The sequence below is a fragment of the Canis lupus genome, chromosome X (assembly GCF_003254725.2).
Source record: "Canis lupus dingo isolate Sandy chromosome X, ASM325472v2, whole genome shotgun sequence".
Taxonomy (NCBI): domain Eukaryota; kingdom Metazoa; phylum Chordata; class Mammalia; order Carnivora; family Canidae; genus Canis; species Canis lupus.
Window position 1 is genome coordinate 4,460,223 of NC_064281.1, and position 23,231 is coordinate 4,483,453.

The 23,231-nt window shown below is 43.7% G+C and overlaps 1 long non-coding RNA gene across 2 annotated transcripts; it reads left to right on the forward strand.

The window, feature by feature from the left end:
• The first annotated feature begins 2,132 nt into the window (after nt 1-2,132).
• LOC112652476 (uncharacterized) lies at nt 2,133-20,353 on the forward strand. Of its 2 annotated transcripts, XR_003131495.3 has the most exons (4): nt 2,133-2,609; nt 13,980-14,058; nt 18,680-19,759; nt 20,115-20,353. It is a non-coding gene; the product is annotated as an uncharacterized LOC112652476 (long non-coding RNA). The 2 variants fall into 2 exon arrangements; XR_003131490.3 differs by having other exon boundaries at nt 18,680-20,353.
• The last annotated feature ends 2,878 nt before the right edge of the window (nt 20,354-23,231 follow it).

The following is a 23,231-nucleotide window of genomic DNA, read 5'->3' on the forward strand; positions in this document are numbered from 1 at the left end:
CTGTTTTTTATTTCTTGCTCAGACTAGCTCTTTTCTCTAAGTGCCTCCCTGTCCCCTCAGCAGGAGGGGGTCCATTTGCAAGAGCAAAGATTTGAGATACCTGGAGCTGTGAGAGCAGACAATGGAAGCTCAGCTTCCGGGGCAGTTTCATTAGTGCTTAGATTTGCTCAAAAGCAGGCAAAAATGAGTGTTGGCAATGGGACCAGTGACTAGGCCCTTCCTGTGTGATGAATTATGGCTGAATTGTGTGCCCCCAAAATTCATGTGTTGGAGCTCTGGCCCCCAGCACCTCAGAATATGGACTGTTATTTGCAGACGGGGGTGTTTACGGAGGTAATTAATATAAAAGGGGGTCCTATGCATGGTGTCCTGGTGAGAAGAGGACATTTGCACATAGGTACGTGCACAGGTGATGGAAAAAATGTGTGTCAGGAGGCCCCTGGGTGACTCGGATGGTGACGCGTCTGCCTTCAGCTCAGGTCGTGATCATGGGGTCCTGGGATCGAGCCCCGTGTCAGGCTCCCTGCTCAGCGGGGAGTCTGCTTCTCCCTCTCTCTCAGCCCCTGCTCTCTGCCTCTAAAATAAATGAATAAAATCTTTTAAAAAATGTGTGTCAGAAAATGAAATTCTGTTACTTAAGCTCCGTAGTGACTGTGGTACTTGGTGACTGTGGTACATGGCAGCTAGAGCGCAGGAACGCAGTTTGAAAGGACGCTGTGTATGTGTGTGCTCACGTGTGTGTATGCATGCACATGCATGTGTTTGGGTGTAGCAGTCTTTCCGAGAGCGACCCAGAGACCTATCTCACACCTGCCCCCTAAAGCAATGAGGATATAGACCTCGAGGCCATCACACAATGATAATGTCTGGCATTAGGACAGGCGGGAAGATAGCCACCCAGAGATTTCCACGCCCTGACCCCAGAAGCCGTGAAGGTGACACGTTCATGGCAAAAAGGGACTTTGCAGATCTGATTAAAGTTGTGGATCTTGAACTAGGGAGACGATCCTGGATTGTGTGAACGGGCCCCCTTTGATCACCTGTATAAAGTCCCGGAGGGAGGCAGACGCAGCAGCAGCAGAGAAGCAATGCAGCGGGATGCATTGGATTGCAGGCGCCCTTCTGGGTCTGGGACGTAGGGGACTTCATGCAGGGACCGAAGAGGTGGGCCCGGGAGCAAAGGGCAGCCCGCGGCTGGCAGCCAGAAGGGCGGCAGCGACCTCCACCCTGCAGCTTCCAGGCACTGGACCCTGCCCAGCACCCGCATGCCTGGAAAACGGATTCTTCCCAGAGCCTGCACGTAGCGAGCCAGCCTGGGTGACAGCGTACCTCCAGCCTTGGGAGACCCTCAACAGACAACTTGGCGTTTCTGAACTGCGCTCCGGAAACGCAGAACGGGGAGCTGGTGAGTGCGTGTCGCTTGAAGCTGCTCAGCCTCTGGCACTTTGTTACAGCAGCCACAGAAAACGGATGCAGGTGCATGTCCCGTAACGGTGGCACGCTGCCCATTGGCTTCGGGGGGTTTTGCCCCTTATGACACAAAATACGATCTGCGGCCCAGCTGCGTGTGTCTCCTGGGGGTTTGTTAGAAATGCAGAGCTTTGGGCCACGTGCAGACGTGTTGATTTGAAATCTGGGTTCGGACGGGGTGGCCAGGTAATTTCTCGCGCACGCGAATGCTACCTGTCTCCATGCAGAAATCCAAGGAAAACAACTTATTTCTTACTTAGCAACGTGATGAGAGGTTTCCAAAAATCAGATAAAATGCATCTCTTAGCGACCCCACCAAGGAAACAGCGGCCTGTGCAACGTTCCGGAACCTTCGTCTGTGTGAAGCCCTGGACACGCCTGTGATGCTCGAGGCCTCCTCCCCTGCTGGCACGTCTAGGGTTACCGCGATGCCGGCAGCAGCATGCCTGGGAACCGGATCGACTGCAGCCCGGATCCTGGCATTTTCATTCAGTTCGAAAGTCGGTGTTGTGTGTGAACGCTGACCCGGGCAGCACAGGGCAGCAGCTGCTGGCGAGGACTTACGCCACCATCAGAAGTCGGGGCTGAGACGTTTGTAGAACGTGGACACAGGCCGCGGGCCTCTGTTGGCCTCGGGATCCCACCCCTTAAACCCGGGGTGTCTTTGACAGCTGGCCTGGGGCCTCGCTGGCACGTTAGTGATCCATCTGTCTTCCTCCCAGTCGGGGGTATCTCGTCGTTACAAGACCGTCCATCCTTCTCTGCCCCCCAGATCCTTCATCTCCGGCCCGGCCGTGTCCTCGGCCCCGATGTTGTCCTACTCGACTCGACATCAGCCCACGTTTCTCCGCCCTGAGTTGTTGTCTCTGCTGAGCACTGCACCAAGCAGGCAGGTTCCCGGTGAACTGGCCTTTCTTTCTTTTTTTCTTTTCTTTTCTTTCTTTCTTTTTTTTTTTTTTTGAACTGGCCTTTCAACCACCGTGATTGTCAGGGATGAAGCTAACATGCCGCTTTGATCCAGCTTTCTAAGACGTACCGTTTTCCTAATTACACTTTCCCAGAGGCAAACCCAGATGGATGTCAGAACGAAAATAAACGGAATGTGGCTCAACTGAGTGCAACTCTAATGACTAACACAGGTAAATTGGGGATTAATCTATTGAACAAAGACCCCCTGTAATGCATCGAGAGGGTGTTCATTGGATACGAAACTATTCTACAATTTCAAATGTTGTAAACTGCCTGCTGATTTTTTTTCTTACAGTAAACAAATGGTGTTGCTTAAATCTTCACATTTATAGAAATAGAAATGGAGTGTCGTTATGCTCCTACTGTGATGAAGAGGATAGTCCTGTTGTGGTGAAGATTATATGCTCTGTGGATGATGATTTAAGTGTATGAACAAATACTCAAGATGCAGCTTGTCGGGAGCTGTCCTGGATGCATTTAGTAAACACTGGGACGAAAATGTGTGCTTTAAAAAAAAAAAAGAAAGAAAGAAAATGTGTGCCTTTGAGTGCTTGGGGTGGGAGGTGTAGTTATCAGGGAATTTTTTTTAATTAATTAATTAATTTATTTATTTATTTATTTATTTATGATAGACATAGAAAGAGAGAGAGAGAGAGGCAGAGACACAGGCAGAGGGAGAAGCAGGCTCCATGCAAGGAGCCCGACGCGGGACTCGATCCCGAGACTCCAGGATCATGCCCTGGGTTGAAGGTGGCGCTAAACCGCTGAGCCACCCGGGGCTGCCCTTATCAGGGAAAGTTAAATCATGCCACAGTGAAAAGCAAAAATATTTATGACTTCTGTTCATTAATGCACAACATTCACGGAGTGAGGAGGTCAGTTGTGGAGAAGGTAGTTGTGACACATGACAAAGAAAAGACTTATATACTGGATATATAAAGAACACCTTTAAATCAATACCAGATATGCAGAAAACACAGTTGAAAAGATGTAGTGAATAAGCACCTTGAGAGGATACCATCTAAATAACCAAAAATTAAAGCTTCTCGAATTTATTAACCATCAGGAGAATGCAAACTGAGCCCACGGGATGGTCACTACACAACCTCCAGGAGTTGCTAAAATGGAAAAGACAGACAATGTTAAGTGTTGGTGAAGATGTGGACCAACTAGAACTCTTATGGGTGTGCACACCGGTTGGCCCGTAAAACGGAGAGCACCTGCCAAAGCGCGGTGCATGCACAGCCTGTGGCTTAGCAATTCCAGTCTAAGAAACCACACATTTGTTTACTGTCCATGCAGAAAAGAATGTGTGTGTGTTTTTTTTTTAAGATTTTATTTATTTATTCATGAGAGACACAGGCAGAGGGAGAAGCAGGCTCCCCGGATCATGCCCTGAGCCAAAGGCAGACGCTCAACCGCTGAGCCACCCAGGTATCCGAAAAGAATGTTTTTTTTGTTTTTTTGGTTTTTAGCAGCACTGTTTGTAATCATCTCACCCAGGGAACAGCCCAAATGGCCATGTACAATAAACTAAAGAGGAAAATGTTGAAGACGTCTTGATAAAGCAAGTGTCCTTTGGGCTCAGTATTGAAGAATGTGTTGAATTACATCCCCGATCCCGTCTGAGATTGCTTCGGCTCATTTTACACCATGCATTTTATTTTTGTTCACCATATGTCTTAGCACCCTGAACTTATTTCTTTATGTTCCTGGCTATTTGTCAGTATATTTTCCATGCCTGACCCCCAGGGCCCAGCCCAGAACAGATGCCTGTAGACACATGAGTGCGTGTCTGGAGGGCAGCCTGGGTGGCTCAGCGGTTTAGCACCTGCCTTCCACCCAGGGTGTGATCCTGAGGTCCCGGGGTCGAGTCCCACGTCGGGCTCCCTGCATGGAGCCTGCTTCTCCCTCTGCCTGTGTCTCTGCCTCTCAGGAATAAATAAATAAAATCTTAAAAAAAAAAAAAAAAAAACTTTCTTTAAAAAAAAAAAATGAGTGCCTGTCTGCTAGAAAAGAAAAAAGAAAAAAAAACCTCTGACAAAACAACCTTTCAGACAGTGGAAGCATCGCCTGGTATTTTCCCCTTTCAGGTTTATTTAAAGGGTCGTTTGCAAACTTTAAAAGAAGATTTAATTACAAGAGAGAATATCTGCTATGTGATGTTTCTGTCACTTATGTTGACTACTTGGGTTTGGCTGCTGAGGAAGAGAAGTGGGTTCTGGAGAACGGGAATTGAAACTCTCTCATCCGCATTTGAAAGACATTGCTAACTGGAGGTAAGAGGCACCCCAGAAAGCTACGTCCTTGGCCATCCCTCTTGACCTCTATTTACATCTTCTAAGAGGCCGACTCTTCAGTGGAGGACCCTCCTGTCTGAAAACTTGTGTTATTCTTCACAGTTTGCTAAGAAATCCAGCTCTCTGAAGAGGAGGGGATGATACCGATCGCTGGTTCTTAAATAATAATACTGTCATAACAAAGAGCCTTAAGCTGTCTCCTCTAGAGAGGCAGAATTCATAACCCTGACATAAAAATACCTTTTTTTTTTTTTAGAGAATCTTTGCAAAGAATACTTGTGTTTAATTTGAGACATAAAAATGCCTTTTTTTTTTTTTTTTTTTTTTTTTTTTTTGAGAAATCCTTGTGTAGAATCCTTGTATTTAATCCCTGGGTATAACAACAAAAAAAAAGAGGAAGTGAGTGATGCTTTATATCTTGTCATAGCTGAGCCCTCATCCCCAGACTTTGACTTTTGGTCTCTCTGCTCATCTTCTTCTCCGACGTGGTCAGGAGGGGCTGTGATCCCCCACCCTGGATTATGCATTTCAGGAGGTCACATGCAGGGGAAGAGCCTTTGTTCTGCATGGAAAGCAGGCATAAGCTTAACCTGGAGCACAAGTAGCCTGGATTCTTGCTATTTCTGGAATTCCTGCTGTGGCTCCTGACCCTGGGCAAGTGGATGAAGTCTTCTGACCTGGTCACTGAACGTGCATAAATAAGATACTGTACTAAAGGGTCTGTGTCCATTTTTGACATTTGCCTGCTGGCAGCTTTTAAGGAGAAGGTCTCCCCCTGGTCCTACCTGCAAACAAGATGATGAGAATGCCGCAGGGGCAGCCTCCGTGGGCAAGGGTGGGAGGTTTACGCTGTGCAAGCCCCAGCCTGTGTCAGGAACCATCGGGCCAACCCCGTGCCCTGCCCAGCGGGGAGCTCAGCTGCCTCTTTCCATCCTCTCTAGAGCCATTTTGTACCAGTTTGGGAGCCTGCCCTGCTCTCCCCCGGAAAGATTACTCATTACATGAGTAATGAATCTTTTCATATATTCTTGGTGCTTGTGCTGTTACCAATCTTGACCTCTAAACCAAGTTGTGAGTAAAAGGGAGTCCAACCCACCCCCGTGGAAAGACTCTAACAGATGCTGAGTCTCAGCCGTGAGCAATAATAATACCACGGAAGAGGCCAGGATTCTGCACAACAACTAAAGCTTCGCTTCTTTGAGCCAAAAATGCACTCGCCCATCATTCGTTGAGTAACAGGCTTCCTGTAGACTTTCCAGGAGTGACATATTTTATTTACTGCCCTTTCCTTAGATGCTACGTACATGGAATTTGGGGCCTGACGCGATTCTCTCCCCTCTGAGCTGCCACAGTGTTGTGCTTGTCGGTGCCTTGAACGATTGATTGCGCTCTTCCTCCTATTACAGTTGTGTGGGTGTGCTGCCTTGCTTTGGCCAGTGGGGTTATCGGCGCATTAGGAAACAGTGCCTGACACAATCCGTGTTCAGGGAACGTGTGAATGAAGCCATTTTGAACCCCAGTAGCAGGGGTGTGATGGACGCACAATGCTATTCAATTTGCACCAAGCACAAGTACACGTTGAAGCATTTATACCCCCCCGTCCTGAGCCGCCGTAGCAGAGATGTGATAAAAGCACAGCGCTGTGTTGTTTTTGTTGTTTTTGGTTTTTTTTGCACCAAGCTTTTATGAGTACACACTTAAGAGGGTCAAACACGCTTTTCCTTGCTAAACCACTGCATCATCAGCCCACTGTACAAGATCACATTTTCTCGTTCGCTGATATGGGACAAAGGAGAGAAGGAGCCTTGAATATGGCATACCCATATTCTTGGGGAAATGCTTACCATACCAACCTCTTATTCACGGAGCTGTTAATACATGCTGCCCATTTTGCCAGGCTCATTGCACATAGTAATTCAGGTGACCATTTCAACAATAACCATAAAGAACACATCACTTTAACCCCCTTGTGCAGATCTGTAAAACTGAGGACCAGTGACGCTAAGGGGGTGTGAAGGTTACATGATGGTACGATGGGATGCCAGGCACGTGAACCTAGGGGCTCTCCCTATAGACGATGTACACTCTTAGTGGCTTCACTGGTCAACCTTTTATCAGACTCTAAGCTGGCTCCTAATGTTCTCCACTGCTAGAATCCACACCCTCATGTAATTACCTTGTGTTACATGTGGGAAGGACCTGAGACTCACTTCACACCAACAGAACACAAAAGAGGAGGTTTGGTGCCACTTCTGCGATGATACGGCATGAGGCTCTAATTCCCGTATCACTTGGAGCCAGTCTCCTTTGCCGGCTCTGCAGAGGGAGGCTCCCATGTTGCAGACGCCCTGAGAACTGAGGGCCTTGTTCAGCCAACGGGAAGCTGAGGCCCTTATTAGTCCAGTTGTTCACAAGGTCTCCATTCTGCCAACAAGCCATAGGAGCTCGGAAGCGGTTGAGCCTCAGATGAGACCACTGCCCTGACCGACACACCTCGCTGGCAGCGGTGTGAGGGGCCCTGAAATAGAAGACCCAGCTAAAGCACACCTGGATTCCTGACCCCCAGTAACCACAAGGTAATAATCGTGCTGGTGGAAGCCCATAGGCTGACAGTAATTTGTTGCAAATATATACACAATGCAGGAGCATTTGTATGTTTAGAAAAACAGCATTAAAAAAAAAAAAAGAAAAAAACAGCATTATCCTCAAAGCCTTTTATCACTGGCAATTCCATTGCTGATCATTTTTCACGTTCTTCTTTCTGTCTCCTCTCTTAGAGCAGTGCTTTCTAAATGATCCTACTCATAAGAATCACCTGGGAGTGCTTTTGAAATGTGTGCAGTCTCTACCCTTTAGGACTCAATTAATTGGTTTAGGAGTCTGGGATTTCAGCAAGGTGCTCATGATATTTTTGTGCACAGACAGACTTACAAAACATGTCACAGATTTAGGGAACTTATCTTGACTTTGATTGTATTTTAGACTTCTGGAGAATTTGGAGTACCTCGTCTACAGTGAAGCCCTAGGACTGGTTTCAGTTTCGGTTTTTTTTTTTAATAGATGCTACCCAGGCCATTTTTTCTTTTCTTTTCTTTTCTTTTCTTTTCTTTTCTTTTCTTTTCTTTTCTTTTCTTTTCTTCTTTTCTTTTTTTCTTTATTTTATTTTATTTTATTTTTTATTATTTATTTTATTTCATTTTATTTTTTATATTATATTTCATTTTATTATTTTTTAATTAATTAATTAATTTATTTATTTATTTATTTATTTTTACCCAGGCCATTTTAATGTGCAGTCAGAATTGAGAACTGCTGACTTAGGGTAAGCTCAACGCAAGCATCTGGCAAAGATTGTCAAGTATCCGTGCTAGGTTTCCAGTGCAGAAGGGATATAGAGACAATTAATGTTCTAGCAAAAATGTACAAGACTGACTTCCTGAAAGCAAGATTGTCAGTTCATCTTTCAAGTGTACTTGTTAAAGGGATTGATTGTAAAATGTCCCAAAAGGTAAATGTATGTACAGCATACGTATGCTGAATATTTTTGAATATCAAAGTGAAAAAAATAAAAGCTGCCAATGAAGAGCCACCTGGCTGCCTCAGTCGGTAGAGCATGTGGCTCCCAATCTCCGGGTCATGAGTTCGAGCTCCACGTTGGGTGTAGAGGGTTACTTAAAAAACAAAAGCTGCCCATGAAGAGAATGGAAGAATTTTCTTTATAACATCTAGCTTCTAGAAAGGTGGGTGGAGGGCAGCCCGAGTAGCTCAGCGGTTTAGCACCGCCTTCAGCCCAGGGCATGAACCTGGAGTCCTGGGATCCAGTCCCACATCGGGCTCCCAGCATGGAGCCTGCTTCTCCCTCTGCGTGTGTCTCTGCCTCTCTCTCTCTCTCTTTCTCTCTCTCTTTCTGTGTGTGTCTCTCATGAATAAATAAATAAAATCTTTTAAAAAAAATAGAAAGGTGGGTGGAATATATAAATAAAGAATACAGATCCAGACAGGATTGGCTACATAATGTGTGGAGCCCTAGCACAAAATGAAAATGTGAGGCCCCATGTTCAAAAAGTAGGAAAAACACGCTATCAAAGGAATGAGGTGTAAAGCTGTGTCCTTTCTTCCATACTCTGTCTCTTGCTTTGTCATGGTGTTCTATATTCGCTATGCAACGTTGTTCTAAGTAAAGGAAATTAAAATTTTAAATTATTAGCTTGGGGATTACCATTCATCTTTCTGTTGCGCAATGTCAGTTTTAAATGCAAATATAAGAGCATTTAACTTATATACAGAACCACTGAAATTACCCAATTTATATTTCATCGCTGGTACATTCATATGTGTTTTGTTCTCACCAGAACAATACAAAAGGGGAAACCCTGCACAAAACTGTATCTTGCTTTCTTTCTGTGTGCACAATCTGCCAATCTGCCAATACTCCCACCACTGGTTTGCGGATGAGGAAGGACGGTGTAGGAAAAGAATCCTGCGCTGACCTAGCTTTGTCTTTCCCTCAGTGTTAGCAATCTCAGCCCGAGTGATTGCGAGGTTCCACGAGAAAGGCCACAATGAGTTCCAGGGTTGTATTTCTGCGGGACGTCATTCACTTCCCTTCTTTTTGCATTTGAAGCACACTGTGGTTCATATGGAAGGCATGGCCTCTCTGAGCTCTCAACACTCACACTTACTCCTTATAGATGTGACATGCTCACCTCGTCCTCACTTTGAGCCTCATGGATTCCCATCTGTTGGGGGGTCCCCCAGAACTCTGTGCTGTTGGAACATTGCACGTGCTATACGTGAACAGGGCAGTGAGGAACACTGAACACACATCCTGTGTGCATTTCTTCTCACATGCATGCTCCATTGTCCCATTGCACTTCCCTCACAAGACACAAGTACAAGGAAAAAAAAATTATCAAGAATTTCAGTGAGGACAGCAGGGCATTAAACCAGCATGGGGTCCTGTATGACTGCCTCTACAGGTCCTATGCCGCGCAGCCAGCCCCAGAGCTCTACGTAGCGGCTGTAAGAACCAGAACACAGGGGATCCTTGGGTGGCGCAGCGGTTTAGCGCCTGCCTTTGGCCCAGGGCGCGATCCTGGAGACCCAGGATCAAATCCCACGTCAGGCTTCCGGTGCATGGAGCCTGCTTCTCCCTCTGCCTGTGTCTCTGCCTCTCTCTCTCTCACTGTGTGCCTATCATAAATAAATAAATAAATAAATAAATAAATAAATAAATAAATAAATAAATAAATAAATAATAAATAAATAAAAGAACCAGAACACAAAGGAAAGAAATGGAACCAATGGTCAGCATTGGCATCAGTCAGCACACGTGGCTTTGTTGGCTTTGAGACTCCACAAATCTGAGGAGATGGTCTTCTTCCTCCTCCTTACGGATTTTCAGTAAGCCATAGGCCCCATGCGAGCCTCCGACCCTACTTCTCAGCGCAGCTTCTCCTGTCAGGATTACAAAGTGCGGGTTGAATCAGATGATTATTTGTGACAAAATATAAAGTGTTTTATATGACAGCGCAGATGGAGCCTAGGTGAAAGAAGCATGTACTTCTCTGATTTTACATCTCTGGTTATAGCTCTCAGCATCGGAATTTGGAGAATATTGTGTTGGGTAGAGCATGGCATAAATGATGTGCTCATTAAATCATAAGACAAGCCATAAGTTTTTATTTCTCTCACGTGCTCATGTTGTCAAAATAATTCTGAAATCAGTTCCTTAATTGGTATCCCTGTAGCCTGACACCGTTATAATGTGTGGGCCACATTGGATGATGCGTCTCTATTGACATCCTAGAGGTCAACAAACATTCTAGAGGTTTGGAGACCGAGCAGACAGACACAAACACTGCTCATCTCCCTTACACCCCTAACCCCGTTCCATCCTAGCAGCAGTGACCCACACACAGAGCCAAAGAACGGACTGGATTTTTTTTTAAACACCATTAAATTTGGCTGCAGAGTTAAAATATCTTTTTCTACCTTGTCCAACTGGGTTTCCAAAGACGGTCTCAGCACTTAGCGCAACTGAATTCATTTTGGAAAATGTGAGGACATTGTGAATGACGGAGGGCTTCTAAGGATGATATGAAGCCCATCAGAAGCTTCCTCTTTGACGTTCCTGTTGACTCCCCGGCCCAGCGCTGTAAGGGCAAATACAAAATAAAAAAATAAGAGGCTTAATTGTCCCCGAGAAAAATAAGGGTTGAGATGTTCTCTCTTCCCTCTGCTTAGAATATTTATTGCAGAAAAGCGTAGATCCTTTTCCTCTCTTTGAAATCTACGTCTCTGCCAAACACACAGGATGGCGCTGACTCCCTAGTTAGAGCACTTGACCCAGGACATAGAGGCCTACATTTGTGCCTAAGTGTTTCATTTGAAGCAATGATTGCATTTCTGTCAGGCTTGGATTGTTTCTCGCTCGGCTTTCCTGGGTATGACAACAAGTACATTCATCGAATTCTTCGTAGCGCTGTCAAAGCAGGCATGGTCCACTTGCCTGAATGGGCTCTTGGAGAACCATGGGGCCCTCCTCTCGGAGACTTGGCGAAGTGCTCATGAATGTATGTGCCCAATGCCTTTTTTGCATGAGTGGATTTAGGTATTTGGAGGATCTGACCCTCCCGGATGCCTAAGTGTGCCCGGGTCTGCCTGCAGATAAAGAAACAGCCATCATCCTTCTCCTTCTGACCTGCCAACGCTGTGACCGTCATTTCATAAAGATACTAATTTCTTAATGTCCCCTTGCATAATGCACCCTTCTGGGGGCCTCCGCCTGATTTGGGCCCTTACACACCACTCAATGGGGACCATGGAGCATTTCTTGTGTGAGGCTCTGCTCTGGGCAGGTGCATGTGTGGCCAGCCATGGAAGCTTTGAGGCTGCTGTAGTGGGGAGCACACCGCAGTAATTATCGCATTAAGTCATGTCACTTTATTCAAACCCTTTCAAGCTTTTAACTGCTGAATCCAAGCTTCAGAACTTACCCTCTCTCCCATATCTGGATGCTTATGTAGAGTAAATTTGGTGAAGAACAAACTCATTTTGAGGTTATTATTTGAAAGAACAGTTACACCCCTGCAAACTCAGACTCCATTCACAGATTAACCTTCTTTTATTGCCTCACGTTAAAAAGCCAGGCCATTGTATTCCATTAGCGATTGCTTATTGTTATTTTGCAACACTAATAATTAGATTCAGCTCATTAATATGGATCCCTTAGAATTTTTTTTTTTTTATAACCATGAGTTTTGCATTCATTGATGCACAGGAAAGAAAATGCAAACCCGAACTGCTCTCAGATGGGACCCAGGTTTAATTCTCTTTCCTGACTTCATTTACTAGGGAAGAAAAATTTCTCCTCTCACCTCTTAGGTTCATTACGTGGGCGTGTGAGAATTAGCATACGTGCTGCCAAAGCGACTGTGTGAGTTAAAATAACAAAAGAAAGATGAACAAGAGAAAAGGCACAGAATCTTTATTAATTTCTATGTCCACAGCAAGGTAGGAAAACAAATGATTTCACTCAGGGACTTATATACCCTTTTAAGAAAGATTATATACCCTTTGGGCCTCAGGGGTGTGAAAGGAACTAGGAAAGGGGCAGGGGGCCACTAGTGCAAGGTACAGGCTATTTTAGTAAGGTCTGTTTTTGAAAATTAACCATGGTGTCCACTCCCCTGTGATGATAAGGAATGCCACTCTTTTCTGGGCGGACAGGTGTGTGGTGAACGTCCTCCGAGGGCCATGTACGCCCTGCTTTTAGGTAGATACTGGGTGGCAAGTAACTCTTCCTGCGTTTGTTACTTCTCCATACCTGTAGCTCAAAATGATCCTCATGCCAAAGTGATGTATTTTGGGGTACCATATTCTGATCCCCTTCCCATTGTGTCTGCAACTAGTTGGAAGTTGTCCAGTTTTTATTCTTTTAATATTTAATATTCTTTTAAAGTTTAATATTAATCAGAGTTTTTCCCCGTGAGAATCTCCAGCTGATCCCACACCATGTATTAAAAAGACCCTCTTTCCCCCCACTTGAGCCGCATTCACAGTCTCACCCTAAATTAAGCGTGGGTTTCTTTGAGGACTCTCATTGTGGTTCTAGTTTTGAGCCATGACCATACCATGTTAATGAGTATGAGCTTTATATTGAGAGACTGAGTATCAGATGGCCAATGTCCAGATCAAATATGAAAATAGAGCTTGGACCAGCGCAGAAGCTAAACCCCAGGCTCTGCAGCAGTTGGCCTGGAATGCTCACGACCTGGTCAGTGTCTTCCAGTAGCCCTAACTTTTCTTCTTTCTTGCAACTCAGGACCAACCTAGGAAAGACAGCTACGCTCCCCAGACCAATCACCTAAGATATCCTGCTTCTACTGAGCATGCCTCCCGCTTCTTCAACCGACTGAAGAGCCTTGGCTTATTCTTACTTAGAGTGAGGGATGTCTTTGTTTATTTCCACAATTCTAAGTCCCCAAATGTGGTAGTGTACATCTTCCAACTTTGCTCTTCTTCAAGGACATCTTGTCTCTGCTAGCTCTTTTGAATTTCCATATAAACTTTATTTTTATGTTTTTTTTTTTCCATATAAACTTTAGAACCAGCTTCTCACTTTCCATAAAAGTCTCCTTGGTGTTTTGTTTTGTTTTGTTTTTTGATTGGGATTGAATTGAATTGATATACCAGTTGGTAACCCTGAGTCTTCCCTTCCATGCAAGAGTTTCAAGCAGTGCTTTCATTTTTCAGACCAGAGCTTTCGACTGCTGTCTTCAGCACATAGACCCCTTAAATGACCAGCTCGTGGTGGCCAGTGATTGAGAAGCATCTTCAGGGCTGGCACTCCTCCATGCTAGCTCACCTCAGGGACTTGTCTTTCAGAGTACTTGAATCTCAGTCACCAGCACAGATCTGCTTAAAAAAAAAAAAAAGTTTACATTTTATCTGTCATTTTCTTAGTTTCTGTACTGGATGGGGTTCCTGCAACATCCAATCGGCCATAATGCTGGAAATGGAACTTCTCGGGTTTAAAAAATGTTCTTTAACTAATGTTCCTAAGTTTTATAATCTATTAGGTAACAGCATACCATGTAGTTACTGGATTTTCCCACTATAATTTCTTCTTATTTCTTTAATACTAGAGCTTTAAATGAAAAGAAGTAGTTGTACTCAAAGCTACAGAAGGATATTTATAAAACTGAAGAAAAATTAATATCTGAATTTTCTTCTCAGAGGAAGTTGGCTTGGATTTAAATTTACTGAAGTATGTAGCAAAAAAGAAAATCATTTCATCTTACCTGTGTAACTAGAGGTAAGTGGAAAAGATTTCATAGAATTATTCTTGTAGAAAGGGCTATGCATCTCTAACAAATTAAAATTTATAGAGCCTACTGACTTTAAAATTACATTGCAAATACATAGAGATACACATAAGTTATTTTTAATTTAATGTTTTATAAAAATTTAGCAGCATTATTCTCTATAGACAAAGGTATCTTTGTAGCCCAGTGAGTCCCTGTGTTCCAGTAATAGTGGTGATTAATCCGATCGCTCAGAACATTACCTCTTCAATGAGTAATATCACTGTTATAAATCATATTTTCATATTTTTATTTTCCATTCACTAACTCTTCAAATATTTCTGACTTGGAGTAAGTACTTCTCTGTGTCTCTTACACAGCTTCTCCGTTAACTGTTGGCCATGGTTGGTAAAACTTGAAAACCGTTGGAGATGTCCATTTCACCTGTGTTGGCATTATTAGCAAGGTGGACATTCCAGCCTTTATGGTATTCTGTTTCCTTCCTTCTCCTTTCCTTCCTCTTTTCCTCCCTTGCTCCCATCCCCAGAACATGAGGCCATGCACTGGGTAGCTCTAAAACCGTGGTAGTTCTGGGACCATGTGAAGGAGCCTAAGGTTCCCAGCCAGCTTTGTCAAGACTGGTTTGTTCTGCTTCATTTCACGGGTAAAACCTACATCTAAATCTTGTGTAGCTACCACAGTCTCTGTTTCATTGGTTGTCAACTCTTCTTGTTCTATGAGCACACCGTGGGCATAAAGAAATCCTTGCTACGTCACGTGTCAATGAGATCCACATACTCCAGTGAGTGTGAACACGGGAGTGCACGCTTTCTGCATTTATGCACATGGTGCATAGTAGGTGTTATATATATATATATTTTTTAATTTTTATTTATTTATGATAGTCACAGGGAGAGAGAGAGAGAGGCAGAGACATAGGCAGAGGGAGAAGCAGGCTCCATGCACCAGGAGCCCGACGTGGGACTCGATCCCGGGTCTCCAGGATCGCGCCCTGGGCCAAAGGCAGGCGCCAAACCGCTGTGCCACCCAGGGATCCCCATAGTAGGTGTTTGAACAAATATCTGTGTGACAGAGAGATGTCATGTTGAGTAACTGTGGATTTCAGATCCTTGCATAAATAATTTTTTCCTTCGAATTTGAGGAAGGAGGAAATGCTTCACCATGGTCGATGTCCTTCTAGTGGTGGTTGTAGAGCTTGGAACTTCTCTTGCTTTTCCCTTATTGCCTGCTCCCACCCAATCCCCATGGGAAGTGCGGTGCCTTATCTGAGTTGTAAGGGGCATGCTTCCAGCAGCTGCAGCTGTTCCCCTTTCTTCTGGGAGTCAGCAGCCTGTGGGGAAAGTCCATCCTGTCTGCTTTTCCATGTTGTGGAAGGGAAAGCCTTAAAGGGAAGCCTACTTCCATCCAGTGCTGGCTGGAACTGAAGGCATGACTGTGATTTTGGGGTCAACACTACGTTGGCCCCTGAGAGAAACAACCTTCTCCAATCTCTGCTGTTTTGATGTCACTTTGGTCTCCATAAATCATTTTTTTTCTGAATTACTTTAGAGCTTCGATGGGGCAGACAGATGCTATTAATTGGACACCTTGACCCTCAAAGAAGTGCTCTGGTTTAAAAAAAAAAAAAAAGAAGAAGTGCTCTGGTTTTATGATATTTCTTTAGAATCTTCTAGTAACTACTCTAGAAGCAGAACAACAGTGAGGTTTCCATCCGTAAAACGATATAGGTGTCTGTGCATATTACCTGTAGTGTGCAAGAGGACTGGGTATGTGTGTGTTCTATTCCTAATACTCCAGTGCTTGTATTATAAAGGGTATCCAACAAAACAATTCTTGGTGCTGGTGCCAGACATGAAGCTCTCATTTGTGTTCCATCTGGAATGTTCTTTGTGTCTTTTCCCTTCCGTGTAACACGGTCCACCAAGCCGTACCCTGGATGCTGTGTTCTTTCTTTTCATTTTGCTACCTTTATTCTGCATGAGTCACATCTTTAAGATTCAATAAGCCTTAGAATTAAGAGTAAATGATATCAACCTTCATGAGTGACATGAAGCATTGTGTATGTCAGTCATCTAAATAGGGCATGACACTCAAATTATGTGTCCACAGAGGTCATAGGCCATTAGCTCTGGATGGAAGCACAATTTCTTTAATAGAATCAGCTGTGATTATGAATAAACTCTCTAATCTGCAGCTCTGTGCTGCTTTGGTTGAAGTCACTTTTTGGAACTGTTTCAAATCAGGCAAGTCTGAGTTCAAAAATATCAACTTGTTATAACTCTGGGATATTTACTATCAGATTAATAATTCCGTGACTGTTGATGAGATTCATAGACGTTAAACATTACAGGATTTGAATTCTCTTAATACCTGAGACTTAACTGACCTTCTTATTACAATTCCTGAAAATGATTTGCAAAGACTTTCTTACAGAGCAGGAAGTTAATTGCTTCTTCTCTTTTGAGAACCGCTCTTCTGCATATTTCTTTCTATGTGTGTCCTTCCAAGTTGGAGTTACTTCACTAAAAACTCGATAGGACTTCTGTCACTTGAGATGACCTTGTGAATCCAAACAGGAAAGAGAATACTGACATGTGATCATCTCCACACTCCAGACCAAGTGTATGGAAATAAAGCCCGGAACTTGAGTTCTAAGTGAAACCCTCATGTAACGCTCTCACATCCGCACTCATGGTGCGATGCAGGGCTCACAAGAATTCAGAAGAAAATGCTGTCTTTGGTTGCACTCTGATTTCATCTTTATCTTTAGCATCAGAGTCAAGTTTCCACTCATGTCTACCTTGAAGCGACCTCAAATGAATGTTTAATTACTCAGAACACATTTATCTGGACAGAAATGGAGCAAAATTTGGGGGCTGGTAGACAGTTCATTGCTAACCTATGACATGGATAGTTTTTTTTTTCTTAAGATTTTATTTATTTATTCATGAGAGGCACAGAGAGAGAGGCAGAGACACAGGCAGAAGGAGAAGCAGGCTCCATGCAGGGAGCCCAATGTGGGACTCAATTCCAGGGCCTCAGGATCACGACCTGAGCCGAAGGGAGATACTCAACCACTGAGCCCGACATGGGTAGTTTAGATACACATCATTTGCCTTGAGAAAATAATGAGGCTTTTTTATTTTCACTAAATAAATAGTGTCTGGCATACAATTATATGTAATGACTTATTTATGTTGGGTAACTTCTCAGAGAATTATTGACAAACTCACATCATCTTTAATTATAGAAAGTAACAGGGCAGCCCGGGCGGCCCAGTGGTTTAGCGCCGCCTTCGGCCCGGGGTATGATCCTGAGACCTGGGATCAAGTCCCACGTCGGGCTCCCTGCATGGAGCCTGCTTCTCCCTCTGCCTATGTCTCTGCCTCTCTCTTTCTTTCTCTCTCTCTCTCTCTGTCTTTCATGAATAAATAAATAAATTTTTAAAGTATACAGAAAGTAACAGAGCTGACATAGTCTTTGTATGCTTTCCCCACTCATTCCCATCCTATCTTTCCCCCAGAAAAATATGGATCCTAAATTTGGTATATATTTTTCATTATTTGTCTTTAAAATGTTGCTGTGGGTGCCATCTTTTCAGAAATAATATTTTGACTTGTTTTGCACGATTTAAAGCTTTACATCAATGGCATCATAGTGAGCATAGCCTTCTGGTACTTATGATCTGTGTCCCCCCATTTGTGTTAGAGATTTTGGAATGTTGGCCTATCTCTAGTTGATTCCTTTGATCTGCTGGACAGTTCTTTCATTGCTTGAATATCCAACATGTGAAAAAAAAAAAAAAAGAATATCCAACATATGACTTGGTTTCTCTGTTGATGGAAAGTTGTTTCCAATTTTCTGCTGTTCTAGGAAATGCCTCAAGGAAGCTGCCTATACATGGTTGTTTTGAACACAGATCCAAGTGGTTCTTTAAAATATGTAATTGGGAATGAAACTTTTGGCTCAGGGGGCAGGAACGTCCTTGTATCGCCCTATGGTATAGAGTTTGAACCAGCTTCTGACAATTGGACTGTGGCCGACTTCTTAATAGTTGTTGATCTTGTTGTGAAGAACACCTCGCTGGTGTTTTCATTTACATTCCTGTGACTATTGGTGCATTCAGATATCTTTTTGTGTATTTATTAGCTATCCGGATAACCTTTTCTGAGAATTTCCTGTTGATATTCTTTGCCAGTTTTCTGTGGCTTTTGTTTTTTATTGAAGCTTATACACGTACACAGATATATGCATATATTAGTGATGCCAAATATCTTCTATTGTATATACTTCTATATAAGTTGTGTCCTAAAATATATGTGGTTATATAATATGTATCTTAATTATATATTATCGATATAAAAGTTTCATCTGTTTTATGCACAAAAAAACAATATCAGCTGTGTTTTATGTGTTTTGTTTATTATTGGTCGTTACAGTTAAGGCTACGGAATTTATTGTATAATTTCGAAGTTATCAACACATCAGTCATTTCCTTCTTGATTTGTATTCTTTGTACCAGTTAAGAAAACTTTTACTACTCAAAGTCATAACCGCATTTTAATATATTTTCTTGTTGAAGTTTTAAAGTGTCGTTTTTTTCACATGTAGGTACAGTGGATTACATTTCCTTTCAAAGTAGCACTCCTTCAAAACCATCTGGCTTCCGAAGTATTTAATACCCATCCAGTGAGATAATTAGTATGCAAGACGTGTCATCAGAGTTGAAGAATGGAAAATAAAATGTACATAACAGGCTCAGGCTTAATCGCTAATAAAAGTGAAGATAATCAGTGTAACTCTAAAGTATCATTAACAACCTGAACAGGAGCACACATAGATGTGAAACAAAGTCTAATACAAGGAAAGCATTTTGATATCAGCCACTTGCCATTATGCAAGCAATTAGCGCTCCACCACAGCGAGCTAGAAGGGAGGAAAGCTTCCAGCTAATTCCACATGCAAATCCCTCCTGTAGAAGGGTTTAGGACGTTTATGCTGAAGCCTAGCTGGGACCTGTCTGAAATCACTTTTCGCTAATTCCAACAGAAATTACCATGTGATAAAATGCCTGGCTTCCCAGGTACCTCCTCAGTGGCCGAGGTGGGCTGAGCTGAACAGGCCCCTGTGACTTTCCTCCTCGTGCCTGTCATGTACGCTGACATTTTGTTTCATAAATTATTCTGTATCATTCTGAATCAGTTTACCAGGGTCTGATCGATGCCGGGTAAATAGATAAAAATTGTATTTTGGAGGCAGTTCAGACTGTATTGATCTGAGAGCAGAGGTGGTCGTATTAATCAATCAGGCCCTACTCTCATTTGCTATCTCAATCACTGGATGAAACCAGAGAGAAATATCCTGTCCTGAAGGAACACTTTGGTTAGTTTAGGTGTCAGGCAATTGTTATGATGTCCTGCAGGAGACCCCACCCCCACCCCCGTTACCCCAAACATGAGATGGCCTATAGCCAGTTGGGAAGATTAGAGAGAATGTAAGTGACTACAGACCTACTTTTTCTGTGCATGTTATTTATACAATTTTCTTACTGCAGATATTTGGTGCATTGGCTTAAGATATTTGTGCCAGAGGACGGTATCCAACTACGTGAGCAGGGGCCCTTAGGAGTTAGGGGTGAAGAAGGAACATTCCTGATACCCGGCATAGTGCCTCCTACAGCCTAAGACTCAGGTCAGATTCCCCCACCACATGCAGACTCTGGGCTAGGATTCCTGGGGTTCAGGGAGGGAAAGCCAGCCAAGGAGTGAGAACACAGGACAGGAAGGAAGAGAGGGCCCAGAGAATGTGACTTCTGCAAAATCCCAGCCTCAGCCCGGCTTCTGGAGGGCCCTGCAGCAGAAACAGTGACTTCGTGGTTTTGTTTTTCCTTCACCTCTAAGGTCTGGGAGATGAGCATTCATCTTTACCCTGTATGCAAGTGCTGGCTACGATTTGGGATGTGGGGGAAGGATATGATGGAGATGCACAGAGAGGAGGGCATTTGGGCGCCTGGTCCTCCTTCTCTGTTCCATTATCCCAAACCCAGGCAGTCCCCTGAGGATGCTGCTGGAGGTAGGACACCCCAAAACTGAATGTCGGGTACAAAGAAGTGGGAAAAGATGTGCTTGCAACCTGCAGAGCCACAGCAGCATGGGCGAGCGTGGACACTGAGGATTTGTTGAATTGGAAATCTGTCTGCCTGTAGATTCTGCAGCAATTCAATCGGTGGCAAATTGAAGACTTCAGGGACAAAAAAGGGAGGAAGGAGGGTAGGAGGGAAGAAGGAAGGAAAGAAAGGAGGGAAGAAGGAAGGAAGAAAGGAAAAAAGGAAGGAAGGAAGGAAGGAAGGAAGGAAGGAAGGAAGGAAGGAAGGAAGGAAGGAAGGAAGGAAGGAAGAAGGAAAGAAGGAAGGAAGGAAGAAGGAAAGAAGGAAGGAAAGAAGGAAGGAAACCCATCTCCAGCTCAGATATTTCTTGCCTGGAAAATGATATTGCTGTTGATGCTTTTCTCAGCAATCATCCTTGAAGAAAATTGCCTAATCACAGAATGTCCTTTTAAAAACAGATTCCATCAGCCATGTGTGGCTGATCGAATCTGGAGTTGGTAGGAGGGAAATTGGTTGATCAAAATAGACAGAGGGGACTTAATTTGGGGAAAATTATTGAGGAGATTTATGTAGTGGCAGAAATGGTTATGACTTGGAAAACAGCCAGAAAAAGCTGAATCAGAGGGATTATAATGTGATCAATACTCCAGTGAACAGGTTGCCTGAGAGTAAAGCAACATTCTGCGAAGCGCGGTCCAACAGCAATGACAGACCTTCGATTTGAAAAGAATTCAGAGGTGCACGATTTTTCCCCGATAAAAAGTTTTAACAAATGATCATTTAGTCGCATACTTGGATGGAGGTTTCACCTTGGCGCTGTTTTTTTTCTTTTCTTTTTTGTCATTACGGAATAGGAGCTGTCCCAGCAGCTAGAGACAGGTGCTGTTTTATTTTTCTGAAGTTCTGTTACCCGTTCATTCCTTATCAGCATTTCACACTGCAGGACAGGAGGTGGCAAATTATAGCTCGTGGGCCAAATCCTGCCCACCACCTGCTTTTGTAAATAAAGTTTTACTAGAACCGAGCAATGGCCATCCTTTTAAGTGTTGTCCGTGGTGCTGTAAGAGCAGAGATGTGTAGTTGCAACAGAGACCATATGGCCTCAAAGCCTCAAATATTTACTCTGGTCCTTTTTGGGAGAAGTTTGTTGGTCCCTTTGCATTAGGGTATGGGGAATTCCAAAATGCCCAGCCCTCGTTTCCTTCCTCAGCTGCGTTTTCCAATATCCCCAGAGAGTGTGAAAGGTCAGAATTGATCTCAAGAAAAACAACATGTTCTAATATCGAATATTTTCTTTTTTTTTAAAGATTCTATTTATTCATGAGAGAGAGAGAGAGAGAGAGAGGCAGAGACACAGGCAGAGGGAGAAGCAGGCTCCCCGCAGGGAGCCCAATGCAGGACTCCAGGATCATGCACTGAGTTGAAGGCAGATGCTCAACCACTGAATCACCCGGGGGCCCAGAAAACACAAATTTTTATTTTAATTTCAGTATAGTTATCATACATTGTCATATGAGTTTCATGGGTAGGGAAACAAATTTCTTCTGGCAAAGCTACAAACTTGTAAAAGCTGTCAGAGAATCCGCCCCACCCCGCTCTGGTCAGGAGATGGTACATTTGGGTCTTGGACGTACAACATTTAATGAGCATTTTCGCTTTAGATAATCTTACGTCTCCTGTATAAGCATGGTGTGATGCTGTGATTTCTGTAAGAAACATGTATTTGGTCTTTGTCATGGTTTCTGGCTCAGAGCTCCTAAAACTCTTGGAATTTCCTGTAAAGAGAGCTGCAGGGGTGTCTTTTGTAATGATAACGAATGACTTCTGGAATGCACCTGAGTCAGGGGGGCACCACTAACCCGGAAAACAACCCTGACTTGAGAGAGGGGCTGGAGGTTGAGTCGGTTGCCACCGGGCAGTGATTTAATCAATCAGGCTTAAGTGATGGAGCCTCCATAAAAACCTAAAAGGGCTGGGTTTGGAGAGCTTTCGGGATGGTGACCACGTGGTGATTTGGGGAGAGAGGAGCATCTGGAGAGACCGTGGAAGCCCCGTGCCCTTCCCCCCACCTGGTCCTACGGGTCTTTTCCAGCTGGCTGTTCCTGAGTTAGCCTTTCGCAGTAAGCCGGAGATCTAGCAAGGAACGGGTGTCTCTGAGGTCGGTGAGCCGCTCAAGCAGATTAATGGAACCGAAGGAAGCAGGTGTGGGGACCCTTTGGTCAGAAGCACAGGTAAGAGTGGACTCGCCATTGGCATCTGAAGTCTGTGTTTGGGGCGGGGGGAGGGTGCAGGGGGCAGTCTTGTAGGACTGAGCTCTTACCTTGGAATCGGGGTCTCTCACCAGGTTGGTAGACTGAGTTGAACTGTAGGCCGCCCAGCTGGTGCTGGAGAATTGACTTGCCGTGTGGGCAAGAAAACCCCACACGTTGTATGTGGTGACCAGAATTTTACATGATGTTAGTTTTCTTTTTTTTTATTTTATATTTATTTTTATTTTTATGATGTTAGTTTTCTGGATTAAATATTCCCATTCTTAATTCGGAAGAGTTTAATTTTCCCAGGCAAGCTGGGAGTTGTCAGGCAGTTGGGGTCCAAACTGACTTTAATGCTCCTGGTGACCGTGGCATTCCAGTTGTAAAAATGATCAACTACTAACTGCGTTTGAAACATGAGGTGTGTACATATAAGTAAATAATGCGTCACCAATATGACAAGAGTACAAAGTGCTCCTGTTGGGGGCACTATGTATTGGTAAAAATATGTATTTCTAGATAAATACGCTCACAAATAATCGTATGGTAATTAAATAACCTTAGAGTAATCATCTCTGTTATAAAGGTGTCTATTAGGTGGGATTTCATATTCATAAGTCAATAATTGGAGGTTTTAAATAGACGTTTGATTGTGGGGCGTATTTCACAAGTGCCTAAATTAGGTCAAGTGTTTGTCTCATGTGCTTAGAATAGGGTTAAGAAGAATATTTTCTAGAATGGTAGTTCCAAAGTAGTCTTCTGTTCAAGTCTGCCTCTTGTGAGAGAAAATGGTGTGTCCTCTAGC